The sequence below is a fragment of the Triticum urartu genome, chromosome 2A, assembly GCF_056163025.1.
Source record: "Triticum urartu cultivar PI428250 chromosome 2A, HENAU_Tu73, whole genome shotgun sequence".
NCBI lineage: Eukaryota > Viridiplantae > Streptophyta > Magnoliopsida > Poales > Poaceae > Triticum > Triticum urartu.
In genome coordinates this window covers 307445723-307450585 of record NC_141874.1, presented here as the reverse complement: position 1 = coordinate 307450585, position 4863 = coordinate 307445723, and the positions used below count along the sequence as shown (strand labels likewise).

Genomic DNA, 4863 nt, shown 5'->3' with positions numbered 1-4863 from the left:
GTTGTTGCCTTTTATGAACCTGAAGATGTAGTAGAAGAGCAACAACAACAACCTGATATCTTGGCCGTCCTTGTGGTGTGGAGGAGGGTGCAGTGAGACGCTAGCAGCTGTGGGGCACCACCTCGGTAGGCTTCGACGACCGGCGCAGGCAACCCAGTAGATCATACAGTCTAGAACTCCAGATTTAGACGACCTGAAACAACCTGACAAATTGTACATGTTTCTAACCCAATAGAACTCTGAACCTTCTGAAGAAAAATCACGGTTTGAACAAGACTGTATGATAAGCTGAGTTCGCCTTAACCCAATAGAACTCTGAACCTTCTGAAGAAAAATCACTCTCCCACGGTCCCACACAACGCAAACACAGAAAGCACACCCAGTTCGCCATCTCACCTGGCATGCGGCGAAAAAATGTATTACATGTTGAAAACAATTTATCGCGGCGCAAACTGAGCCCAGGGCACATACAAGATTAGTCTCGAAATTACTTGCTAATCATGCTGTGTTCCCGACACCATATCTCGTTCCATCAAGTGATGCAGCAGCTCAAGATACAGAAGGATGTTGTTTCTCCGTGGGCTTGTCTATTTGCGGTCTTGAAGCTTCATCAGGCATTGTGGGTAGTCTGGGTACAAACAACATCAGCTAGGTAGTTGAAGGAACCAATCTGGCATACACGCCTACTTATGTGCTATAGAAGATGAGTCCATGATGTTGCATTGATTTGTCCATGAACTGCAAAATGGGTACAAGAAATGAAGGAGCTCAGTACTTGGCGAACAAGTAGGCCGATAACAATCAGAATTCAGAACATCCAACCACGTATATCTAAGCATTCCAATAAGGAGTAACTAATGGAACTTATCATGCTTTGCTTGAAAGTATACACTAAAAGTAACTTCTGAGATGCTTCACTCAGCTGATCAGCTACAAGAAACCAAAAGTACTACACAGCAACCTCTAATATTTTCATTTTTAGGGGAGTAACATCTAAACACTAGGAAGTGCATAAACCAGAAAAATTTGTCAGCCACAAGTGTTTTTGTGTTCCCCTACATACACACAACAATCATCATCTTCCATATACATCGACTTCATTTTTCTGACAACATGAACTTTGTTGTTGTCGCTGTATATGAACTTCTCCTGTAAACAAAGAGAGAGAATGCACTGAGCCAAGGTAGAATCTTACAAAGAAAACACACTTTTTTGTTTGAGGCATATACACAAACAGCTTGTGTGCACTACCAGTTGAAGGAGAGGGCATCTCAATGCGGAGGCTATGGAGTGCGGGGGCAGAGTCGAAGGCAGCAGCAGCATGGAGGAAGAGGGCAGCAACAGCATGGAGGAAGAGGGGCGCTAATGCTGACTAGTGTGGTGCACGGTGGCACTGCTCTGTACAGGAGCGCCGGATCCGGGAGGTCGACTGGGAGGAGCAAGGTGGCAGCGCGGGGTGGCGTGGGTAGCTCTCAGGCTGGCCATGGAGGGAAGAGAGTGAACTCGGGGGGAGGGTCACCGGTGGGGGAACGTGCATCGCGTCGCCGATCTGGGGAGGCACATGAGGGAAGAAGGCCGCAGTGGCAGAGGTGGAAGGTCTCGACAGCAGAGGAGGAAGGCCGCTGAGGGGCGAATTTCGGCGACGCGGGAGGTGAGTTGGTGGCTGTCGCGCGATGGCAGGATCCCGGCGATGGGAGGTTGGGTTGGTGGCGGTTGTGCAGTGGCAGGATCTCGGCGGCAGGGAGGGGGATTGGCGGCTGGATCCCGACGGCGGGGCGGTGGATTCGTGGATGGATCCCGGTGGCGGGGGAGGTGGGTTGGTGGTGGTCGCTGACTCGCCGTTAGCTAGATCCCGGCGGCGGGAAGGTGGGATGGTGGAGTTCGGGATGGGAAGTGGAAGAGATGGGGTGCGGGGACAGTGGGGGCGCTGTTTTTTTTCGTTCCCACCGTTCAGGAGTTTGGGAACACCTAATCGGCCCTATATATGGTGATCGTGATCCAAATAGTTATTCTAATCCTGGGATTAGAATAGTGCTACTATATATATGTGTGTGTGTGTGTGTGTGTTGTTGTCCTGTATGCAATCCCATCGCCCAACACACACGTCTTGTTAAGTTGAACCGTTTCTGTTCTATTGTGTCAACGCAAATAGTTCATCCGAGTGAACTGCATGTCATTTATCGCACACACCTTGATCTGGCTAACCGTTTCTTTTGTGTTGCCTAATCACAAACAGTTCATCCGAGTGAACCGCATGCCTTATATCGCACACACCTTCATCTGGCTGCCTGTTTCTTTTGTTTTGCCTAATCACAAACAGTTCATCCGAGTGAACTGTATTCTGTGTATTGCACATGCCTTCATCTGGCTGCCGTTTCTTTTGTTCCTCCTCATCGCAAATAGTTAATTGAACTGAACCGTATGCCCTTCATCACACACGCAACAAAAATATGAACCGTGTTTGATGCATCCTCCATCGCAAACATTTTGCACCTTTTTAACGGTTTTCATACACCACCATTTATGATTATTGCATCGCACACAGTTTCTCAAAGGGTCTCTGATCGTAGTGTCGCATTAGCAGCATCCTGCAGTAGTGTATAGAGATAAAACATTTTGAGTGGCATGCCTTTCCTGTCAACGAAAACGATCAAGTAGTTCCCAATACTTTCCATGCTAGATATATCATAGGCAGTTCCCAAACAGAAAGTAAAGTTTAATCCTTTTTCCACCATACTTTCACATTCCACGGCTAACTGAATCCACATGTGTCGTCCATACCAACACTTTCCTAGGAATTTATTATTTGACAACATAAAGTAAATTCATTTTTCATTTTGGGATTGGGCATCCCTAATACCTTTGTCATACTCTTGTGCAATTAATGACAAGTGAATAAACACTCATATTGAGAATAACACATCTAGCATGGAAAAATATCAGCCACCCCCTACCGTTTCATGAGCGGTATGAGCAAACAAAAAGGAAATTATTTTGAAAGTTAGAGATGGCACATATAAATGTGCTTAGAACGACACTAAAATACAGCATATAGGTGGGTATGGTGGACTCATATGGCAAAACTGGGTTTAAGGATTTTGGATGCACAAGTAGTATTTCTACTTAGTACAAGTGGAGGCTAGCAAAAATATTGAGAAGCAACCAACCAAAAAACGAAAAATCACATAAGTGAGCATTAAGCATAACTAACACCGAATAATGCACCGCAAGTAGGATGTGATTTTATTGCATAACTATTGAATTTCGTGCTTGCATAGGGAATCACAAACCTTAACATCAATATTCTTACTAAAGCATAATTACTCACCACCATGACTCACATATCACTATCATCATATCTCAAACTATTACAAAGAATCAAGTTTATTTTGTCCAATGATCTTCATGAAAGCTTTTATTATATCCCTCTTGAATATCTATCACTTTGGGACTAGTTTCATATGTTGCAATTGATTTTCACAAGCTCAAATAAATTTAAGTGGAGAACATGAGCATAAAAAATTTCATCTCTCAAAATAATCTAAGTGAAGCATGAGAATGAATGACAAACTACTCCAAAAAGATATAAGTGAAGATCAAACGAGTAGTTAAGTAAATGGGTAGCTATTTGAGGACTCTCTCTTATTTAAAAACTTTCAGATCTAAGAATTTTATTAAAAAGCAAGAAAAACAAAACAAAATGACATTCCAAGAATAGCACAACTCATGTGAAGAAGCAAAAACTTAGGCTCAACCGATACTAACCGATAATTGTTGATGAAGAAAGGTGGGATGCCTACCGGGGCATCCCCAGGCTTAGATGCTTGAGACTTCTTGAAATACTATCTTGGGATGCCTTGGGCATCCCCGAGCTTGAGCTTTTGTGTCTCCTTAATTCCTTTTGTATCATGGTTTCCCTAAATCTTAAAAACTTCATGCACACAAAACTCAACAAGAACTCGTGAGATACGTTAGTATAAATCAATGCAAAACCTTATCATTATCTACTGTAGCAAATCACTAAAATTATTATTTAACATTGCATACTAAATGCCTCTGCATATTTAATAGTCATATCCTCAAATAGAATCATTAAACAAGCAAACATATGGAAACAATGCAAACATAACAGCAATCTGTCAAAACAATACAGACTGTAAAGAATGCATGAATATCAATACTTACTTAACTCCAAAAATTCTGAAATTTTAACACACTATAGAAAATTTATCAGAGATTATTGTGCAAAATGTTTCAAAATTTTATCACATTCTGACTTTTCTCGGGAATTTTTGCAACAGCAACAAACTTTCTGTTTTGAAACAACAACTCGTATACTTGCAAAATAAGCATGGCAAAGGCTATACTTGACATTTTTATTGAAGTAAAAGATGCGAAACATTATTATATATAGAAGAAAGAAAATCAAAACAAAATAAAGTGACGCTCCAATCAAAACGCATATCATGTAACGAATGGAAATATAGCCCCAAGTAAAATTACCGATAATGTTGGAGACGAATGAGGGGATGCCTTCCGGGGCATCCCCAAGCTTAGTTGCTTGGATCTTACTTGGATATTAACTTGGGGTGCCTTGGGAATCCCCAAGATTAGGGTCTTGTCACTCCTTATTCTCCTCATATCGATGTCTCACCCAAAACTTGAAAACTTCAATCACACAAAACTTAACGGAACTTCGTGAGATAGGTTAGTATGATAAAGTGCAAACCATTCACTTCAGTATTGTGAAATACAATTCATAGTTGTTCTCACACAATGCCTAATGTACCTTATCATTCTACAATTTATATTGAGCAATATAAGCCATAGAAACTAGGAAACAAGCAAATTATGCATTGAAAA

The 4863-nt window shown here is 41.9% G+C and overlaps 1 long non-coding RNA gene across 1 annotated transcript; it reads right to left on the bottom strand.

Moving 5' to 3' along the window:
- Window positions 1–375: 375 nt before the first annotated feature.
- Window positions 376–1972, bottom strand: LOC125541540 (uncharacterized). Its single transcript, XR_007297575.2, has 2 exons — window positions 1196–1972; window positions 376–738 (listed from the first exon to the last, which is right to left on the bottom strand). It is a non-coding gene; the product is annotated as an uncharacterized LOC125541540 (long non-coding RNA).
- Between the last annotated feature and the right edge of the window lie 2891 nt (window positions 1973–4863).